Below are 18,165 nucleotides of genomic sequence, written 5' to 3' on the forward strand. Positions count from 1 at the left end.
CAGTAAATCTTCTTCCCCTTACTGACAGATTAAAACAGTTTTAGCCCTTGTGTCTGGAAAAAAACCTTCAGCAGGCATCTTTACTCATTTAGAGAACTAATTTGGCAACATTTTCCAACCTACTTCAGGGCTAAAAGAAGAAAAGGAAACAAATGCGAGAAGAGGAAGTGGCGGAGGAAATGAAATTCATTCAGCTGTCTGTCCTGAATTTCTACGTGTCTGAATCCATGCCCACATTGCCCAGGAAAGACAGCGTGTGGGGTGGAAACCTGGAAAATGGTTGAAAACACGTTGCCAGGAGTCTTCCACAGCCAAGACGACACTTTGTACCTTTCAACAAAACAAAACACTCTGGACATTTACGTCACATCTTATGTTGAGGTGCCACCAAAGGGAACGAGTAATTTTTATTTTTTGTCATTGTCCCTTTGTGATGAGACATGAAGCCAAAGTGGACGGAGATTTCAGTATGCACACTGGTACATTTTCCGACATGCAATGACTTGTTTGATGTATTTTTAATGCTGTATGTGCAATTAAGTTTGCAGTATAGTGTGTAATGAAATGCTTTGTTTTCAGTCTGTGGAAAGTCTACCTCTGAATCTGCATTAGAAAAACTTTTAAAACAGATGAATAAAATGTTGTGCTTTTTAAAAATAATTTAAAATACATTTTTAATGAAAACATTAAGGAGGTGATAATAATAATAACAGCTAAATGCATGACAAACAGATACAGTATCACAAACATATTTTAGACTCTTAAAATAAAGGTGCCTTTCCTTTTAAAACCTTCATTTTTAACTAAAACTCAAAATTCAATGTTTTAGACATTATTGTGTGATAGTCAAATCGAGGCTTTTTACAGTCTTTATTTCCAGAATATAAAAAATAAACAGATTGTTATCATGTTGACTTTTTGGAATAATCTAGTTTTCAAAATCATCTGTCAGAGGCCATATTATTCTGTGAAAGCTAAAAACATGCAATGGGGAAGTTTCCCGGAAATGGTTTAGGTTAATTCAGTACTAGCCCTCAGTTATATTGGGACATTTAAGTGGTTTTTACAAACAAACCATACTGGTGTGCATCTTGAGACAAAACAATGCCATTAATTATGTTAAGGTATTTCAGTGCAATATGTTTTTTTAATTAAAGGGATAGTTCACTTTAAAATGAAAATTCTGTCATCGTTTACTCATCCTCATGTTGTTCTAAACCTGTATGAATTTCTTTTTTCTGATGAACACAAAAGAAGATATTCTGAGAAACGATGGCAAACACACAGCAGACAGCGACCACCGACTTCCATAGTAGGAATAAAAAAATATGTTGACATTTAATGGGTACTGTCAACTGTATGCTTACCATCATTTATCAAAATATTTTCTTCATCATTTATCACAATTCTTTCAAAATATTTATTTCCTACTATGGAAGTCAATGGTCACTTACTGCTGTGTGTATACCATCATTTCTCAAAATATTTTCTTTTGTGTTCATCAGAAAAAAAATACAGGTTTACAACAACATGAGGATGAGTAAATGATGACATACTTTTCATTTTAAAGTGAACTATCCCTTTAAGGCAGCTCATAAAATGCATTTTTGTCTGGGACTATAATATACCCTGTCCAGGAAACTGCCCCTAAACTAGACACATCTGTGTTATTATTGGAACAACAAATTTTGTGTTACTTTCACCACAACATGTCTTGTCCCTTAAATTTAAATCAACACTAAATCACACATGTTAAAGGTGCTGAGTGTATATTTTTAGCGGCATCTAGTGGTGAGATTGCAAATTGCAACCAACAGCTCAGTCTACAGCTCACCCTTCCTATTCCAAACACATTTACGGTATCGTCAAACACCTGAGACAATGTAGTGAAGAAACGCTTTGTCCATTAAGAGCTACTGTAGAAACATAGTGGTGCAAAATGGTGACTTCAAGGGGCCCTGAAGTGTATGCTGATATGAACGGCTCATTCTAAGGTAATACATTTACATTTTGTCATTTAGCAGAGGGTTTTGTTCAAAGCGACTTACAAATGAGGTAAACAATAGAAGCAATCATAGCAACACACGCAGTGTAACTTGACAAAGAGAAGAGTGACATGCGCCCTCTTTGGCTCATTGAAGACCACTCTTGCCGCTGCATTCTGAATCATCTGTAGGGGTTTGGTAGTGCAGGCTGGAAGTCCAGCCAGTAACGCATTGCAGTGGTCCAGCCTGGACAGGATAAGAGTTTGGACTAGGACCTAGTACGCTCATTTATGAAAGATCTTATTTTCCCTTAGAATCCCTTAGTGTTTTTAAATCATCCCTTAAAGCTTATTTCTTTAGGGTAGCTTTTACTTAAAATTGAACTCTCTTTTAACTCACCTACATTCTTATCTTGTGTGGTTTTATATTTGACTTGTTTTATGTATTGCTTGCATAATTGCTTGTTTCTTTTCCCTTGTGCAGCGCTTTGAGATGCTACTTTAAAGGCGCTATGGAAAATAAAGTTTATTATTATTATTATGGTGATTCTTCATCTAGAGTGAGATGTCCCTCAGGCATGCTGGGATGCAAGCAGAAACCGCGGTCATCCGTTGAGTGTCATTCGCATAGCAGCGGAAGGAAAAGCCATGTTTTCGAATGACAGAACCCAGGGATATCACGTATATCGAAAAGAGCAGTGGTCCAAGCACGGGGCCTTGAGGTACCCCAGTTTTGAGACGTTGGGGTTCAAAGACGTCACCTCTCCAGAATACCCTAAATGAACTACCTGAGAGGTATCCATAGCCATGAAGGTCGACAGGAGAATGTGGTGATTGACCATTTCAAACGCGGCAGATAGATCCAGTAAGATCAGCACAGATGATTTGGAGGCTGCCCTTGCCTGTCTTAGGGCTTCAATGACTGAGAGCAGTCTTAGTAGTGACCGCTTTTGTAATAAAACAAAATGGTTTATTTATACACCACTGATAATATACTTATTTATATTACATTGCATTTCTTTCAAGAGAACCTCCTAAAAGTTACACAGTGCATCATTAATAGCATAACACAAACAATGTGTAAGTTTTAAAATTTAATTCTAGGATAACGAGCATCAAAGTTTGATTTGAACCATTATTACTTAATTGACATGACCTTACTCAGTCAATATTAAAGATTTTAAAGTATTTTTTCACAAAATGTCCTTTACATTATGTAGGATGATTTTATGCAGAAAAAAGTAAATCTTAAAAAAAGAATTTGTCTGGGATTTCACAGGAGGATCACAAATGTCTTAATAATGTTGTTAGAACGTAGATGTGTGGAGTGTTAATTATACTCTGCACCTTTTTTCAAACACTGAGCTGTGTGAATGTGTGAGACTTTTACACAACGCTGAACTGGCAGACAGCTCACGCAATCTGTTATCTCCATCCACATTATGTTCATGTAGGCTATTCATTCATCTGTAAAAACCCAACATATATTTAAGACATTTAAACCAAAGAAACCTACATCATGCTGCTTTCATCTTGACAATAAACAGTATTTACAGAAATGTTGGCACTTTATATGACACCAAGCAGTGACAGAAATACATAATATCCTTTATCTAAAACAATCTAATAATACACAATTTTTTATTCTTTTCTTACAGATTTTTATATAAAGTTTGAATAATTAAATTGAATATTTATTATTTAAAGGCAGGGTGCACAATCTCTTAAAGCCAATAATGACATTTGAAATCACTTAAACAAACTCCCCACTACCCAAATAGAATCTGGACCTTCACATGCGCAACCCAGGCAACAATGTTGGTTAGTAGACACGCCCCTTACTACTGATTGGCTACAAGTGTGTTTTGATACTCGGCCAGACTCCTTTTTTCAAAACGTTTCTTAAAAAAATCGTGCACCCCGCTTTTAATCATTTCAGTAGTATTTGAAAAAAGGAGGAATTGGAGTAACAGCAAATTAAACATAAATACTTCAAGCCGGATTTGAACCAGCGACCTAAGGATGACAACTTAAGCAATTACAGTCCTCCGCTCTAAAAACTGAGCTATCGAAGGGTTCTGATAGAGTTATTTACACATGACTGTGAGGGTGGGTTTGGTAATACTGTGAAGAAGGAGCAGTTTGTGTAACAGCAAAATAAACATAAATACTCCTTTGAGCCGGATTTGAACCAGCGACCTAAGGACGACAAATTAAGCAACTACAGTCCTCCGCTCTACCAACTGACCTATCAAAGGGTTCTGATATAGTAATTTACACATGACTGTGAGGGTGGGTTTGGTAATACAGTGAAAAAGGAGCAGTTTGAGTAACTGCAACACTCCTTCGAGACGGATTGGAACCAGCGACCTAAGGATGGCAATTTAAGCAACTACAGTCCTCCGCTCTAACAACTGAGCTATCGAAGGGTTATGAGAGAGTTATTTACACATGACTGTGAGGGTGGGTTTGGTAATACAGTGAAGATGGAGCAGTTTGAGTAACAGCAAATTAAACATAAATACTCCTTTGAGCCGGATTTGAACCGGCGCCCTAAGGATGACAATTTAAGCAACTACAGTCCTCCGCTCTACTAACTGAGCTATCGAAGGGTTATGAGACAGTTATTTACACATGACTGTGAGGGTGGGCTTGGTAATACTTTGAAGAAGGAGGAATTGGAGTAACAGCAAATTAAACATAAATACTCCTTCGAGATGGATTTGAACCAAGGATGACGATTTAAGCAACTACAGTCCTCCGCTCTACCAACTGTGCTATTAACTCTTTCCCCGCCATTAACGAGATATCTCGTCAATTAAGAGAAAACGCTTCCCCGCCAATGACGAGATTTTCCGTCTTTCTGCAATACCGCTTTTATCCACCAGGTGGCGCACTTCCGCAACTTATACAACCCGGAAGTATTGCCCTCTGACAAGCTGCTGCATGTCCGTGTCTGTTTTAAAGATCGCTCTGAATGGGAACTCTATGAAAAGTCCGTCACAAAAATGGAATTATCTCTGCTTTTTGCTCAAAATGTGGTGTTTTTGCAGAAACCTACCCATATTCAAAAGCTGATTACAAAAGAAATACTCAAGGTAGGATGAAACGTTTTTTTTTTGTTTGAAAGCAGAGGGTCTGTTCTTTCATTTGGTATATTGTATGTTTATATATCTGAAGAAGAACATTTTCTGGAAGGCATTAAACTTTGGTGAAAATCATGAAAAACGCTGGCGCAGGCTGGCAACTTTTTTTAAAAATGCTGGCGGTGAAAGAGTTCTGATAGAGTAATTTACACATGACTGTGAGGGTGGGTTTGGTAATACAGTGAAGAAGGAGCAGTTTGAGTAACCGCAACACTCCTTCAAGCCGGATTTGAACCAGCGACCTAAGGATGACAATTTAAGCACCTACAGTCCTCCGCTCTACCAACTGAGCTATCGAAGGGTTATGACGGAATAATTTACACACGGCTGTCAAGGTAATTTGTTAATATATACCGTAAAAAATGGGCAGTTTGAGTAACAGCAAATTAAACATAAATACTTCTTCGAGACGGATTTGAACCAGCGACCTAAGATATCAATTTAAGCAACTACAGTCCTCCGCTCTACCAAATTACTCTATGATAGAGTAATTTACACATGACTGTGAGGGTGGGTTTGGTAATGCTGTGAAGAAAGAGGAATTGGAGTAACAGCAAATTAAACATAAATAATCCTTCGAAGCGGATTTGAACCAGCGACCTAAGGATGACAAATTAAGCAACTACAGTCCTCCGCTCTACCAACTGACCTATCGAAGGGTTATGATAGAATATTTACACATGACTGTGAGGGTGGGTTTGGTGATACAGTGAAGAAGGAGCCGTTTTAGTAACCGCAACACTCCTTCGAGCCGGATTTGAACCAGCGAACTAAGGATGGCAATTTAAGCAACTACAGGCCTCCGCTCTACCAACTGAGCTATCGAAGGGTTCTTATAGTGGGTTTGGTAGTACTCTGAAGAAGGAGGAATTGGAGTAACAGCAAATTAAACATGAATACTCCTTCGAGCCGGATTTGAACCAGCGACCTAAGGACGACAATTTAAGCAACAACAATCCTCCGCTCTACCAACTGAGCTATCGAAGGGTTATGAGAGAGTTATTTACACATGACTGTGAGGGTGGGCTTGGTAATACTCTGAAGAAGGAGGAATTGGAGTAACAGCAAATTAAACATAAATACTAATTCGAGCCGGATTTGAACCAGCGACCTAAGGATGACAAATTAAGCAACTACAGTCCTCCGCTCTACCAACTGAGCTATCGAAGGGTTATGAGAGAGTTATTTACACATGACTGTGAGGGTGGGCTTGGTAATACTCTGAAGAAGGAGGAATTGGAGTAACAGCAAATTAAACATAAATAATCCTTCGAGCCGGATTTGAACCAGCGACCTAAGGATGACAATTTAAGCAACTACAGTCCTCCGCTCTACCAACTGAGCTATCGAAGGGTTCTTATAGTGGGTTTGGTAATACTCTGAAGAAGGAGGAATTGGAGTAACAGCAAATTAAACATAAATACTCCTTCGAGCCGGATTTGAACCAACGACCTGAGGATGACAATTTAAGCAACTACAGTCCTCCGCTCTACCAACTGAGCTATCGAAGGGTTATGAGAGAGTTATTTACACATGACTGTGAGGGTGGGCTTGGTAATACTCTGAAGAAGGAGGAATTGGAGTAACAGCAAATTAAACATAAATACTCCTTCGAGCCAGATTTGAACCAGCGACCTAAGGATGAAAATTTAAGCAACTACAGTCCTCCGCTCTACCAACTGAGCAATCGAAGGGTTCTGATAGAGTTATTTACACATGACTGTGAGGGTGGGTTTGGTAATACTCTGAAGAAGGAGGAATTGGAGTAACAGCAAATTAAACATAAATACTCCTTCGAGCTGGATTTGAACCAGTGACCTAAGGATGACAATTTAAGCAACTACAGTCCTCCGCTCTACCAACTGAGCTATCGAAGGGTTGTGAGAGAGTTATTTACACATGACTCTGAGGGTGGGCTTGGTAATACTCTGAAGAAGGAGGAATTGGAGTAACAGCAAATTAAACATAAATACTCCTTCGAGCCAGATTTGAACCAGCGACCTAAGGATGACGATTTAAGCAACTACAGTCCTCCGCTCTACCAACTGAGCTATCGAAGGGTTCTTATAGTGGGTTTGGTAATACTCTGAAGAAGGAGGAATTGGAGTAACAGCAAATTAAACATAAATACTCCTTCGAGCCGGATTTGAACCAGCGACCTAAGGATGACAATTTAAGCAACTACAGTCCTCCGCTCTACCAACTGAGCTATCGAAGGGTTGTGAGAGAGTTATTTACACATGACTCTGAGGGTGGGCTTGGTAATACTCTGAAGAAGGAGGAATTGGAGTAACAGCAAATTAAACATAAATACTCCTTCGAGCCAGATTTGAACCAGCGACCTAAGGATGACGATTTAAGCAACTACAGTCCTCCGCTCTACCAACTGAGCTATCGAAGGGTTATGAGAGAGTTATTTACACATGACTGTGAGGGTGGGCTTGGTAATACTCTGAAGAAGGAGGAATTGCAGTAACAGCAAATTAAACATAAATACTCCTTCGAGCCGGATTTGAACCAGCGACCTAAGGATGACAATTTAAGCACCTACAGTCCTCCGCTCTACCAACTGAGCTATCGAAGGGTTATGACGGAATAATTTACACATGACTGTGAGGGTGGGTTTGGTAATACTCTGAAGAAGGAGGAATTGCAGTAACAGCAAATTAAACATAAATACTCCTTCGAGCCGGATTTGAACCAGCGACCTAAGGATGACAATTTAAGCAACTACAGTCCTCCGCTCTACCAACTGAGCTATCGAAGGGTTATGAGAGAGTTATTTACACATGACTGTGAGGGTGGGCTTGGTAATACTCTGAAGAAGGAGGAATTGAAGTAACAGCAAATTAAACATAAATACTCCTTCGAGCCGGATTTGAACCAGCGACCTAAGGATGACAATTTAAGCAACTACAGTCCTCCGCTCTACCAACTGAGCTATCGAAGGGTTATGAGAGAGTTATTTACACATGACTGTGAGGGTGGGCTTGGTAATACTCTGAAGAAGGAGGAATTGCAGTAACAGCAAATTAAACATAAATACTCCTTCGAGCCGGATTTGAACCAGCGACCTAAGGATGACAATTTAAGCACCTACAGTCCTCCGCTCTACCAACTGAGCTATCGAAGGGTTATGACGGAATAATTTACACATGACTGTGAGGGTGGGTTTGGTAATACTCTGAAGAAGGAGGAATTACAGTAACAGCAAATTAAACATAAATACTCCTTCGAGCCGGATTTGAACCAGCGACCTAAGGATGACAATTTAAGCAACTACAGTCCTCCGCTCTACCAACTGAGCTATCGAAGGGTTATGAGAGAGTTATTTACACATGATTGTGAGGGTGGGCTTGGTAATACTCTGAAGAAGGAGGAATTGAAGTAACAGCAAATTAAACATAAATACTCCTTCGAGCCGGATTTGAACCAGCGACCTAAGGATGACAATTTAAGCAACTACAGTCCTCCGCTCTACCAACTGAGCTATCGAAGGGTTATGAGATAGTTATTTACACATGACTGTGAGGGTGGGCTTGGTAATACTCTGAAGAAGGAGGAATTGAAGTAACAGCAAATTAAACATATATACTCCTTCGAGCCGGATTTGAACCAAGGACCTAAGGATGACAATTTAAGCAACTACAGTCCTCCGCTCTACCAACTGAGCTATCGAAGGGTTATGACAGAGTTATTTACACATGACTGTGAGGGTGGGTGTGGTAATACTGTGAAAAAGGGGGAATTGGAGTAACAGCAAATTAAACATAAATACTCCTTCGAGCCGGATTTGAACCAGCGACCTAAGGATGACAATTTAAGCAACTACAGTCCTCCGCTCTACCAACTGAGCTATCGAAGGGTTATGAGAGAGTTATTTACACATGACTGTGAGGGTGGGCTTGGTAATACTCTGAAGAAGGAGGAATTGAAGTAACAGCAAATTAAACATATATACTCCTTCGAGCCGGATTTGAACCAAGGACCTAAGGATGACAATTTAAGCAACTACAGTCCTCCGCTCTACCAACTGAGCTATCGAAGGGTTATGACAGAGTTATTTACACATGACTGTGAGGGTGGGTGTGGTAATACTGTGAAAAAGGGGGAATTGGAGTAACAGCAAATTAAACATAAATACTCCTTCGAGCCGGATTTGAACCAGCGACCTAAGGATGACAATTTAAGCAACTACAGTCCTCCGCTCTACCAACTGAGCTATCGAAGGGTTATGAGAGAGTTATTTACACATGACTGTGAGGGTGGGCTTGGTAATACTCTGAAGAAGGAGGAATTGGAGTAACAGCAAATTAAACATAAATACTCCTTCGAGCCAGATTTGAACCAGCGACCTAAGGATGACAATTTAAGCAACTACAGTCCTCCGCTCTACCAACTGAGCAATCGAAGGGTTCTGATAAAGTTATTTACACATGACTGTGAGGGTGGGTTTGGTAATACTCTGAAGAAGGAGGAATTGGAGTAACAGCAAATTAAACATAAATACTCCTTCGAGCCGGATTTGAACCAGCGACCTAAGGATGACAATTTAAGCAACTACAGTCTTCCGCTCTACCAACTGAGCTATCGAAGGGTTATGAGAGAGTTATTTACACATGACTGTGAGGGTGGGCTTGGTAATACTCTGAAGAAGGAGGAATTGGAGTAACAGCAAATTAAACATAAATACTCCTTCGAGCCAGATTTGAACCAGCGACCTAAGGATGACAATTTAAGCAACTACAGTCCTCCGCTCTACCAACTGAGCAATCGAAGGGTTCTGATAAAGTTATTTACACATGACTGTGAGGGTGGGTTTGGTAATACTCTGAAGAAGGAGGAATTGGAGTAACAGCAAATTAAACATAAATACTCCTTCGAGCCGGATTTGAACCAGCGACCTAAGGATGACAATTTAAGCAACTACAGTCTTCCGCTCTACCAACTGAGCTATCGAAGGGTTATGAGAGAGTTATTTACACATGACTCTGAGGGTGGGCTTGGTAATACTCTGAAGAAGGAGGAATTGGAGTAACAGCAAATTAAACATAAATACTCCTTCGAGCCAGATTTGAACCAGCGACCTAAGGATGACAATTTAAGCAACTACAGTCCTCCGCTCTACCAACTGAGCTATCGAAGGGTTCTTATAGTGGGTTTGGTAATACTCTGAAGAAGGAGGAATTGGAGTAAAAGCAAATTAAACATAAATACTCCTTCGAGCCGGATTTGAACCAGCGACCTCAGGACGACAATTTAAGCAACTACAATCCTCCGCTCTACCAACTGACCTATCGAAGGGTTATGAGAGAGTTATTTACACATGACTGTGAGGGTGGGCTTGGTAATACTCTGAAGAAGGAGGAATTGGAGTAACAGCAAATTAAACATAAATACTCCTTCGAGCCGGATTTGAACCAGCGACCTAAGGATGACAATTTAAGCAACTACAGTCCTCCGCTCTACCAACTGAGCTATCGAAGGGTTCTGATAGAGTTATTTACACATGACTGTGAGGGTGGGCTTGGTAATACTCTGAAGAAGGAGGAATTGGAGTAACAGCAAATTAAACATAAATACTCCTTCGAGCCGGATTTGAACCAGCGACCTAAGGATGACAATTTAAGCAACTACAGTCCTCCGCTCTACCAACTGAGCTATCGAAGGGTTATGAGAGAGTTATTTACACATGACTGTGAGGGTGGGCTTGGTAATACTCTGAAGAAGGAGGAATTGGAGTAACAGCAAATTAAACATAAATACTCCTTCGAGCCAGATTTGAACCAGCGACCTAAGGATGACAATTTAAGCAACTACAGTCCTCCGCTCTACCAACTGAGCTATCGAAGGGTTCTTATAGTGGGTTTGGTAATACTCTGAAGAAGGATGAATTGGAGTAACAGCAAATTAAACATAAATACTCCTTCGAGCCGGATTTGAACCAGCGACCTCAGGACGACAATTTAAGCAACTACAATCCTCCGCTCTACCAACTGACCTATCGAAGGGTTATGAGAGAGTTATTTACACATGACTGTGAGGGTGGGCTTGGTAATACTCTGAAGAAGGAGGAATTGGAGTAACAGCAAATTAAACATAAATACTCCTTCGAGCCGGATTTGAACCAGCGACCTAAGGATGACAATTTAAGCAACTACAGTCCTCCGCTCTACCAACTGAGCTATCGAAGGGTTCTGATAGAGTTATTTACACATGACTGTGAGGGTGGGCTTGGTAATACTCTGAAGAAGGAGGAATTGGAGTAACAGCAAATTAAACATAAATACTCCTTCGAGCCGGATTTGAACCAGCGACCTAAGGATGACAATTTAAGCAACTACAGTCCTCCGCTCTACCAACTGAGCTATCGAAGGGTTATGAGAGAGTTATTTACACATGACTGTGAGGGTGGGCTTGGTAATACTCTGAAGAAGGAGGAATTGGAGTAACAGCAAATTAAACATAAATACTCCTTCGAGCCGGATTTGAACCAGCGACCTAAGGATGACAATTTAAGCAACTACAGTCCTCCGCTCTACCAACTGAGCTATCGAAGGGTTATGAGAGAGTTATTTACACATGACTGTGAGGGTGGGCTTGGTAATACTCTGAAGTAGGAGGAATTGGAGTAACAGCAAATTAAACATAAATACTCCTTCGAGACGGATTTGAACCAGCGACCTAAGGATGACAATTTAAGCAACCACAGTCCTCAGCTCCACCAACTGAGCCATCGAAGGGCCCCGATAGAGCCATTTAGACATGACTGTGAGGGTGGGTTTGGTAATACTCTGAAGAAGGAGGAATTGGAGTAACAGCAAATTAAACATAAATACTCCTTCGAGCCGGATTTGAACCAGCGACCTAAGGATGACAATTTAAGCAACTACAGTCCTCCGCTCTACCAACTGAGCTATCGAAGGGTTATGAGAGAGTTATTTACACATGACTGTGAGGGTGGGCTTGGTAATACTCTGAAGAAGGAGGAATTGGAGTAACAGCAAATTAAACATAAATACTCATTCGAGCCGGATTTGAACCAGCAACCTAAGGATGAAAATTTAAGCAACTACAGTCCTCCGCTCTACCAACTGAGATATCGAAGGGTTATGTGAGCAAATTACACATGACTGTGAGGGTGGGCTTGGTAATACTCTGAAGAAGGAGAAATTGAAGTAACAGCAAATTAAACATGACTGTGAGGCTGGGCTTGGTAATACTCTGAAGAAGGAGGAATTGAAGTAACAGCAAATTAAACATAAATACTCCTTTGAGATGGATTTGAACCAAGGATGACAATTTAAGCACCTACAGTCCTCCGCTCTACCAACTGAGCTATCGAAGGGTTATGAGACAGTTATTTACACATGACTGTGAGGGTGGGTTTGGTAATACTTTGAAGAAGGAGGAATTGGAGTAACAGCAAATTAAACATAAATACTCCTTCGAGATGGATTTGAACCAAGGATGACAATTTAAGCACCTACAGTCCTCCGCTCTACCAACTGAGCTATCGAAGGGTTATGACAGAGTTATTTACACATGACTGTGAGGGTGGGTGTGGTAATACTGTGAAAAAGGGGGAATTGGAGTAACAGCAAATTAAACATAAATACTCCTTCGAGCCGGATTTGAACCAGCGACCTAAGGATGACAATTTAAGCAACTACAGTCCTCCGCTCTACCAACTGAGCTATCGAAGGGTTATGTGAGCAAATTACACATGACTGTGAGGGTGGGCTTGGTAATACTCTGAAGAAGGAGGAATTGAAGTAACAGCAAATTAAACATAAATACTCCTTCGAGCCGGATTTGAACCAGCGACCTAAGGATGACAATTTAAGCAACTACAGTCCTCCGCTCTACCAACTGAGCTATCGAAGGGTTATGACAGAGTTATTTACACATGACTGTGAGGGTGGGTGTGGTAATACTGTGAAAAAGGGGGAATTGGAGTAACAGCAAATTAAACATAAATACTCCTTCGAGCCGGATTTGAACCAGCGACCTAAGGATGACAATTTAAGCAACTACAGTCCTCCGCTCTACCAACTGAGCTATCGAAGGGTTATGAGAGAGTTATTTACACATGACTGTGAGGGTGGGCTTGGTAATACTCTGAAGAAGGAGGAATTGGAGTAACAGCAAATTAAACATAAATACTCCTTCGAGCCAGATTTGAACCAGCGACCTAAGGATGACAATTTAAGCAACTACAGTCCTCCGCTCTACCAACTGAGCTATCGAAGGGTTCTGATAAAGTTATTTACACATGACTGTGAGGGTGGGTTTGGTAATACTCTGAAGAAGGAGGAATTGGAGTAACAGCAAATTAAACATAAATACTCCTTCGAGCCGGATTTGAACCAGCGACCTAAGGATGACAATTTAAGCAACTACAGTCCTCCGCTCTACCAACTGAGCTATCGAAGGGTTATGAGAGAGTTATTTACACATGACTGTGAGGGTGGGCTTGGTAATACTCTGAAGAAGGAGGAATTGGAGTAACAGCAAATTAAACATAAATACTCCTTCGAGCCGGATTTGAACCAGCGACCTAAGGATGACAATTTAAGCAACTACAGTCCTCCGCTCTACCAACTGAGCTATCGAAGGGTTCTGATAAAGTTATTTACACATGACTGTGAGGGTGGGTTTGGTAATACTCTGAAGAAGGAGGAATTGGAGTAACAGCAAATTAAACATAAATACTCCTTCGAGCCGGATTTGAACCAGCGACCTAAGGATGACAATTTAAGCAACTACAGTCCTCCGCTCTACCAACTGAGCTATCGAAGGGTTATGAGAGAGTTATTTACACATGACTCTGAGGGTGGGCTTGGTAATACTCTGAAGAAGGAGGAATTGGAGTAACAGCAAATTAAACATAAATACTCCTTCGAGCCGGATTTGAACCAGCGACCTAAGGATGACAATTTAAGCAACTACAGTCCTCCGCTCTACCAACTGAGCTATCGAAGGGTTATGAGAGAGTTATTTACACATGACTGTGAGGGTGGGCTTGGTAATACTCTGAAGAAGGAGGAATTGGAGTAACAGCAAATTAAACATAAATACTCCTTCGAGCCGGATTTGAACCAGCGACCTAAGGATGACAATTTAAGCAACTACAGTCCTCCGCTCTACCAACTGAGCTATCGAAGGGTTCTGATAGAGTTATTTACACATGACTGTGAGGGTGGGCTTGGTAATACTCTGAAGAAGGAGGAATTGGAGTAACAGCAAATTAAACATAAATACTCCTTCGAGCCGGATTTGAACCAGCGACCTAAGGATGACAATTTAAGCAACTACAGTCCTCCGCTCTACCAACTGAGCTATCGAAGGGTTATGAGAGAGTTATTTACACATGACTGTGAGGGTGGGCTTGGTAATACTCTGAAGAAGGAGGAATTGGAGTAACAGCAAATTAAACATAAATACTCCTTCGAGCCAGATTTGAACCAGCGACCTAAGGATGACAATTTAAGCAACTACAGTCCTCCGCTCTACCAACTGAGCTATCGAAGGGTTCTTATAGTGGGTTTGGTAATACTCTGAAGAAGGATGAATTGGAGTAACAGCAAATTAAACATAAATACTCCTTCGAGCCGGATTTGAACCAGCGACCTCAGGACGACAATTTAAGCAACTACAATCCTCCGCTCTACCAACTGACCTATCGAAGGGTTATGAGAGAGTTATTTACACATGACTGTGAGGGTGGGCTTGGTAATACTCTGAAGAAGGAGGAATTGGAGTAACAGCAAATTAAACATAAATACTCCTTCGAGCCGGATTTGAACCAGCGACCTAAGGATGACAATTTAAGCAACTACAGTCCTCCGCTCTACCAACTGAGCTATCGAAGGGTTCTGATAGAGTTATTTACACATGACTGTGAGGGTGGGCTTGGTAATACTCTGAAGAAGGAGGAATTGCAGTAACAGCAAATTAAACATAAATACTCCTTCGAGCCGGATTTGAACCAGCGACCTAAGGATGACAATTTAAGCAACTACAGTCCTCCGCTCTACCAACTGAGCTATCGAAGGGTTATGAGAGAGTTATTTACACATGACTGTGAGGGTGGGCTTGGTAATACTCTGAAGAAGGAGGAATTGCAGTAACAGCAAATTAAACATAAATACTCCTTCGAGCCGGATTTGAACCAGCGACCTAAGGATGACAATTTAAGCACCTACAGTCCTCCGCTCTACCAACTGAGCTATCGAAGGGTTATGACGGAATAATTTACACATGACTGTGAGGGTGGGTTTGGTAATACTCTGAAGAAGGAGGAATTGCAGTAACAGCAAATTAAACATAAATACTCCTTCGAGCCGGATTTGAACCAGCGACCTAAGGATGACAATTTAAGCAACTACAGTCCTCCGCTCTACCAACTGAGCTATCGAAGGGTTATGAGAGAGTTATTTACACATGACTGTGAGGGTGGGCTTGGTAATACTCTGAAGAAGGAGGAATTGGAGTAACAGCAAATTAAACATAAATACTCCTTCGAGCCGGATTTGAACCAGCGACCTAAGGATGACAATTTAAGCAACTACAGTCCTCCGCTCTACCAACTGAGCTATCGAAGGGTTATGAGAGAGTTATTTACACATGACTGTGAGGGTGGGCTTGGTAATACTCTGAAGAAGGAGGAATTGCAGTAACAGCAAATTAAACATAAATACTCCTTCGAGCCGGATTTGAACCAGCGACCTAAGGATGACAATTTAAGCACCTACAGTCCTCCGCTCTACCAACTGAGCTATCGAAGGGTTATGACGGAATAATTTACACATGACTGTGAGGGTGGGTTTGGTAATACTCTGAAGAAGGAGGAATTACAGTAACAGCAAATTAAACATAAATACTCCTTCGAGCCGGATTTGAACCAGCGACCTAAGGATGACAATTTAAGCAACTACAGTCCTCCGCTCTACCAACTGAGCTATCGAAGGGTTATGAGAGAGTTATTTACACATGATTGTGAGGGTGGGCTTGGTAATACTCTGAAGAAGGAGGAATTGAAGTAACAGCAAATTAAACATATATACTCCTTCGAGCCGGATTTGAACCAAGGACCTAAGGATGACAATTTAAGCAACTACAGTCCTCCGCTCTACCAACTGAGCTATCGAAGGGTTATGACAGAGTTATTTACACATGACTGTGAGGGTGGGTGTGGTAATACTGTGAAAAAGGGGGAATTGGAGTAACAGCAAATTAAACATAAATACTCCTTCGAGCCGGATTTGAACCAGCGACCTAAGGATGACAATTTAAGCAACTACAGTCCTCCGCTCTACCAACTGAGCTATCGAAGGGTTATGAGAGAGTTATTTACACATGACTGTGAGGGTGGGCTTGGTAATACTCTGAAGAAGGAGGAATTGAAGTAACAGCAAATTAAACATATATACTCCTTCGAGCCGGATTTGAACCAAGGACCTAAGGATGACAATTTAAGCAACTACAGTCCTCCGCTCTACCAACTGAGCTATCGAAGGGTTATGACAGAGTTATTTACACATGACTGTGAGGGTGGGTGTGGTAATACTGTGAAAAAGGGGGAATTGGAGTAACAGCAAATTAAACATAAATACTCCTTCGAGCCGGATTTGAACCAGCGACCTAAGGATGACAATTTAAGCAACTACAGTCCTCCGCTCTACCAACTGAGCTATCGAAGGGTTATGAGAGAGTTATTTACACATGACTGTGAGGGTGGGCTTGGTAATACTCTGAAGAAGGAGGAATTGGAGTAACAGCAAATTAAACATAAATACTCCTTCGAGCCAGATTTGAACCAGCGACCTAAGGATGACAATTTAAGCAACTACAGTCCTCCGCTCTACCAACTGAGCAATCGAAGGGTTCTGATAAAGTTATTTACACATGACTGTGAGGGTGGGTTTGGTAATACTCTGAAGAAGGAGGAATTGGAGTAACAGCAAATTAAACATAAATACTCCTTCGAGCCGGATTTGAACCAGCGACCTAAGGATGACAATTTAAGCAACTACAGTCTTCCGCTCTACCAACTGAGCTATCGAAGGGTTATGAGAGAGTTATTTACACATGACTGTGAGGGTGGGCTTGGTAATACTCTGAAGAAGGAGGAATTGGAGTAACAGCAAATTAAACATAAATACTCCTTCGAGCCAGATTTGAACCAGCGACCTAAGGATGACAATTTAAGCAACTACAGTCCTCCGCTCTACCAACTGAGCAATCGAAGGGTTCTGATAAAGTTATTTACACATGACTGTGAGGGTGGGTTTGGTAATACTCTGAAGAAGGAGGAATTGGAGTAACAGCAAATTAAACATAAATACTCCTTCGAGCCGGATTTGAACCAGCGACCTAAGGATGACAATTTAAGCAACTACAGTCTTCCGCTCTACCAACTGAGCTATCGAAGGGTTATGAGAGAGTTATTTACACATGACTCTGAGGGTGGGCTTGGTAATACTCTGAAGAAGGAGGAATTGGAGTAACAGCAAATTAAACATAAATACTCCTTCGAGCCAGATTTGAACCAGCGACCTAAGGATGACAATTTAAGCAACTACAGTCCTCCGCTCTACCAACTGAGCTATCGAAGGGTTCTTATAGTGGGTTTGGTAATACTCTGAAGAAGGAGGAATTGGAGTAAAAGCAAATTAAACATAAATACTCCTTCGAGCCGGATTTGAACCAGCGACCTCAGGACGACAATTTAAGCAACTACAATCCTCCGCTCTACCAACTGACCTATCGAAGGGTTATGAGAGAGTTATTTACACATGACTGTGAGGGTGGGCTTGGTAATACTCTGAAGAAGGAGGAATTGGAGTAACAGCAAATTAAACATAAATACTCCTTCGAGCCGGATTTGAACCAGCGACCTAAGGATGACAATTTAAGCAACTACAGTCCTCCGCTCTACCAACTGAGCTATCGAAGGGTTCTGATAGAGTTATTTACACATGACTGTGAGGGTGGGCTTGGTAATACTCTGAAGAAGGAGGAATTGGAGTA

The 18,165-nt window shown here is 41.1% G+C and overlaps 37 non-coding genes across 37 annotated transcripts; all 37 read right to left on the reverse strand.

The window, feature by feature from the left end:
- Positions 1-6,030: 6,030 nt before the first annotated feature.
- Positions 6,031-6,117, reverse strand: trnan-guu (transfer RNA asparagine (anticodon GUU)). Its single transcript is given in 2 exon segments — positions 6,031-6,066; positions 6,081-6,117. It is a non-coding gene; the product is annotated as a tRNA-Asn (tRNA).
- A 279-nt stretch (positions 6,118-6,396) lies between these two features.
- On the reverse strand, positions 6,397-6,483 carry trnay-gua (transfer RNA tyrosine (anticodon GUA)). The gene is given in 2 exon segments: positions 6,397-6,432; positions 6,447-6,483. It is a non-coding gene; the product is annotated as a tRNA-Tyr (tRNA).
- A 778-nt stretch (positions 6,484-7,261) lies between these two features.
- trnay-gua (transfer RNA tyrosine (anticodon GUA)) lies at positions 7,262-7,348 on the reverse strand. Its single transcript is given in 2 exon segments — positions 7,262-7,297; positions 7,312-7,348. It is a non-coding gene; the product is annotated as a tRNA-Tyr (tRNA).
- A 279-nt stretch (positions 7,349-7,627) lies between these two features.
- On the reverse strand, positions 7,628-7,714 carry trnay-gua (transfer RNA tyrosine (anticodon GUA)). Its single transcript is given in 2 exon segments — positions 7,628-7,663; positions 7,678-7,714. It is a non-coding gene; the product is annotated as a tRNA-Tyr (tRNA).
- A 96-nt stretch (positions 7,715-7,810) lies between these two features.
- On the reverse strand, positions 7,811-7,897 carry trnay-gua (transfer RNA tyrosine (anticodon GUA)). The gene is given in 2 exon segments: positions 7,811-7,846; positions 7,861-7,897. It is a non-coding gene; the product is annotated as a tRNA-Tyr (tRNA).
- Positions 7,898-7,993: 96 nt separating this feature from the next.
- trnay-gua (transfer RNA tyrosine (anticodon GUA)) lies at positions 7,994-8,080 on the reverse strand. The gene is given in 2 exon segments: positions 7,994-8,029; positions 8,044-8,080. It is a non-coding gene; the product is annotated as a tRNA-Tyr (tRNA).
- A 96-nt stretch (positions 8,081-8,176) lies between these two features.
- On the reverse strand, positions 8,177-8,263 carry trnay-gua (transfer RNA tyrosine (anticodon GUA)). Its single transcript is given in 2 exon segments — positions 8,177-8,212; positions 8,227-8,263. It is a non-coding gene; the product is annotated as a tRNA-Tyr (tRNA).
- A 96-nt stretch (positions 8,264-8,359) lies between these two features.
- On the reverse strand, positions 8,360-8,446 carry trnay-gua (transfer RNA tyrosine (anticodon GUA)). Its single transcript is given in 2 exon segments — positions 8,360-8,395; positions 8,410-8,446. It is a non-coding gene; the product is annotated as a tRNA-Tyr (tRNA).
- A 96-nt stretch (positions 8,447-8,542) lies between these two features.
- trnay-gua (transfer RNA tyrosine (anticodon GUA)) lies at positions 8,543-8,629 on the reverse strand. Its single transcript is given in 2 exon segments — positions 8,543-8,578; positions 8,593-8,629. It is a non-coding gene; the product is annotated as a tRNA-Tyr (tRNA).
- Positions 8,630-8,908: 279 nt separating this feature from the next.
- Positions 8,909-8,995, reverse strand: trnay-gua (transfer RNA tyrosine (anticodon GUA)). Its single transcript is given in 2 exon segments — positions 8,909-8,944; positions 8,959-8,995. It is a non-coding gene; the product is annotated as a tRNA-Tyr (tRNA).
- Positions 8,996-9,274: 279 nt separating this feature from the next.
- On the reverse strand, positions 9,275-9,361 carry trnay-gua (transfer RNA tyrosine (anticodon GUA)). Its single transcript is given in 2 exon segments — positions 9,275-9,310; positions 9,325-9,361. It is a non-coding gene; the product is annotated as a tRNA-Tyr (tRNA).
- Positions 9,362-10,530: 1,169 nt separating this feature from the next.
- Positions 10,531-10,617, reverse strand: trnay-gua (transfer RNA tyrosine (anticodon GUA)). Its single transcript is given in 2 exon segments — positions 10,531-10,566; positions 10,581-10,617. It is a non-coding gene; the product is annotated as a tRNA-Tyr (tRNA).
- A 96-nt stretch (positions 10,618-10,713) lies between these two features.
- trnay-gua (transfer RNA tyrosine (anticodon GUA)) lies at positions 10,714-10,800 on the reverse strand. The gene is given in 2 exon segments: positions 10,714-10,749; positions 10,764-10,800. It is a non-coding gene; the product is annotated as a tRNA-Tyr (tRNA).
- Positions 10,801-11,237: 437 nt separating this feature from the next.
- On the reverse strand, positions 11,238-11,324 carry trnay-gua (transfer RNA tyrosine (anticodon GUA)). Its single transcript is given in 2 exon segments — positions 11,238-11,273; positions 11,288-11,324. It is a non-coding gene; the product is annotated as a tRNA-Tyr (tRNA).
- A 96-nt stretch (positions 11,325-11,420) lies between these two features.
- On the reverse strand, positions 11,421-11,507 carry trnay-gua (transfer RNA tyrosine (anticodon GUA)). Its single transcript is given in 2 exon segments — positions 11,421-11,456; positions 11,471-11,507. It is a non-coding gene; the product is annotated as a tRNA-Tyr (tRNA).
- Positions 11,508-11,603: 96 nt separating this feature from the next.
- trnay-gua (transfer RNA tyrosine (anticodon GUA)) lies at positions 11,604-11,690 on the reverse strand. The gene is given in 2 exon segments: positions 11,604-11,639; positions 11,654-11,690. It is a non-coding gene; the product is annotated as a tRNA-Tyr (tRNA).
- Positions 11,691-11,786: 96 nt separating this feature from the next.
- On the reverse strand, positions 11,787-11,873 carry trnah-gug (transfer RNA histidin (anticodon GUG)). The gene is given in 2 exon segments: positions 11,787-11,822; positions 11,837-11,873. It is a non-coding gene; the product is annotated as a tRNA-His (tRNA).
- Positions 11,874-11,969: 96 nt separating this feature from the next.
- On the reverse strand, positions 11,970-12,056 carry trnay-gua (transfer RNA tyrosine (anticodon GUA)). The gene is given in 2 exon segments: positions 11,970-12,005; positions 12,020-12,056. It is a non-coding gene; the product is annotated as a tRNA-Tyr (tRNA).
- Positions 12,057-12,749: 693 nt separating this feature from the next.
- Positions 12,750-12,836, reverse strand: trnay-gua (transfer RNA tyrosine (anticodon GUA)). The gene is given in 2 exon segments: positions 12,750-12,785; positions 12,800-12,836. It is a non-coding gene; the product is annotated as a tRNA-Tyr (tRNA).
- A 94-nt stretch (positions 12,837-12,930) lies between these two features.
- trnay-gua (transfer RNA tyrosine (anticodon GUA)) lies at positions 12,931-13,017 on the reverse strand. The gene is given in 2 exon segments: positions 12,931-12,966; positions 12,981-13,017. It is a non-coding gene; the product is annotated as a tRNA-Tyr (tRNA).
- A 96-nt stretch (positions 13,018-13,113) lies between these two features.
- trnay-gua (transfer RNA tyrosine (anticodon GUA)) lies at positions 13,114-13,200 on the reverse strand. The gene is given in 2 exon segments: positions 13,114-13,149; positions 13,164-13,200. It is a non-coding gene; the product is annotated as a tRNA-Tyr (tRNA).
- A 279-nt stretch (positions 13,201-13,479) lies between these two features.
- Positions 13,480-13,566, reverse strand: trnay-gua (transfer RNA tyrosine (anticodon GUA)). The gene is given in 2 exon segments: positions 13,480-13,515; positions 13,530-13,566. It is a non-coding gene; the product is annotated as a tRNA-Tyr (tRNA).
- A 96-nt stretch (positions 13,567-13,662) lies between these two features.
- trnay-gua (transfer RNA tyrosine (anticodon GUA)) lies at positions 13,663-13,749 on the reverse strand. Its single transcript is given in 2 exon segments — positions 13,663-13,698; positions 13,713-13,749. It is a non-coding gene; the product is annotated as a tRNA-Tyr (tRNA).
- Positions 13,750-13,845: 96 nt separating this feature from the next.
- Positions 13,846-13,932, reverse strand: trnay-gua (transfer RNA tyrosine (anticodon GUA)). The gene is given in 2 exon segments: positions 13,846-13,881; positions 13,896-13,932. It is a non-coding gene; the product is annotated as a tRNA-Tyr (tRNA).
- A 96-nt stretch (positions 13,933-14,028) lies between these two features.
- Positions 14,029-14,115, reverse strand: trnay-gua (transfer RNA tyrosine (anticodon GUA)). Its single transcript is given in 2 exon segments — positions 14,029-14,064; positions 14,079-14,115. It is a non-coding gene; the product is annotated as a tRNA-Tyr (tRNA).
- Positions 14,116-14,211: 96 nt separating this feature from the next.
- On the reverse strand, positions 14,212-14,298 carry trnay-gua (transfer RNA tyrosine (anticodon GUA)). Its single transcript is given in 2 exon segments — positions 14,212-14,247; positions 14,262-14,298. It is a non-coding gene; the product is annotated as a tRNA-Tyr (tRNA).
- Positions 14,299-14,394: 96 nt separating this feature from the next.
- Positions 14,395-14,481, reverse strand: trnay-gua (transfer RNA tyrosine (anticodon GUA)). The gene is given in 2 exon segments: positions 14,395-14,430; positions 14,445-14,481. It is a non-coding gene; the product is annotated as a tRNA-Tyr (tRNA).
- Positions 14,482-14,918: 437 nt separating this feature from the next.
- trnay-gua (transfer RNA tyrosine (anticodon GUA)) lies at positions 14,919-15,005 on the reverse strand. Its single transcript is given in 2 exon segments — positions 14,919-14,954; positions 14,969-15,005. It is a non-coding gene; the product is annotated as a tRNA-Tyr (tRNA).
- Positions 15,006-15,101: 96 nt separating this feature from the next.
- Positions 15,102-15,188, reverse strand: trnay-gua (transfer RNA tyrosine (anticodon GUA)). The gene is given in 2 exon segments: positions 15,102-15,137; positions 15,152-15,188. It is a non-coding gene; the product is annotated as a tRNA-Tyr (tRNA).
- A 96-nt stretch (positions 15,189-15,284) lies between these two features.
- Positions 15,285-15,371, reverse strand: trnay-gua (transfer RNA tyrosine (anticodon GUA)). Its single transcript is given in 2 exon segments — positions 15,285-15,320; positions 15,335-15,371. It is a non-coding gene; the product is annotated as a tRNA-Tyr (tRNA).
- Positions 15,372-15,467: 96 nt separating this feature from the next.
- On the reverse strand, positions 15,468-15,554 carry trnay-gua (transfer RNA tyrosine (anticodon GUA)). The gene is given in 2 exon segments: positions 15,468-15,503; positions 15,518-15,554. It is a non-coding gene; the product is annotated as a tRNA-Tyr (tRNA).
- A 96-nt stretch (positions 15,555-15,650) lies between these two features.
- Positions 15,651-15,737, reverse strand: trnay-gua (transfer RNA tyrosine (anticodon GUA)). The gene is given in 2 exon segments: positions 15,651-15,686; positions 15,701-15,737. It is a non-coding gene; the product is annotated as a tRNA-Tyr (tRNA).
- A 96-nt stretch (positions 15,738-15,833) lies between these two features.
- trnay-gua (transfer RNA tyrosine (anticodon GUA)) lies at positions 15,834-15,920 on the reverse strand. Its single transcript is given in 2 exon segments — positions 15,834-15,869; positions 15,884-15,920. It is a non-coding gene; the product is annotated as a tRNA-Tyr (tRNA).
- Positions 15,921-16,016: 96 nt separating this feature from the next.
- Positions 16,017-16,103, reverse strand: trnay-gua (transfer RNA tyrosine (anticodon GUA)). The gene is given in 2 exon segments: positions 16,017-16,052; positions 16,067-16,103. It is a non-coding gene; the product is annotated as a tRNA-Tyr (tRNA).
- A 279-nt stretch (positions 16,104-16,382) lies between these two features.
- Positions 16,383-16,469, reverse strand: trnay-gua (transfer RNA tyrosine (anticodon GUA)). The gene is given in 2 exon segments: positions 16,383-16,418; positions 16,433-16,469. It is a non-coding gene; the product is annotated as a tRNA-Tyr (tRNA).
- Positions 16,470-16,748: 279 nt separating this feature from the next.
- trnay-gua (transfer RNA tyrosine (anticodon GUA)) lies at positions 16,749-16,835 on the reverse strand. Its single transcript is given in 2 exon segments — positions 16,749-16,784; positions 16,799-16,835. It is a non-coding gene; the product is annotated as a tRNA-Tyr (tRNA).
- Positions 16,836-18,004: 1,169 nt separating this feature from the next.
- trnay-gua (transfer RNA tyrosine (anticodon GUA)) lies at positions 18,005-18,091 on the reverse strand. The gene is given in 2 exon segments: positions 18,005-18,040; positions 18,055-18,091. It is a non-coding gene; the product is annotated as a tRNA-Tyr (tRNA).
- Between the last annotated feature and the right edge of the window lie 74 nt (positions 18,092-18,165).

Source organism: Misgurnus anguillicaudatus, chromosome 1, assembly GCF_027580225.2.
Source record: "Misgurnus anguillicaudatus chromosome 1, ASM2758022v2, whole genome shotgun sequence".
Taxonomy (NCBI): Eukaryota; Metazoa; Chordata; class Actinopteri; order Cypriniformes; family Cobitidae; genus Misgurnus; species Misgurnus anguillicaudatus.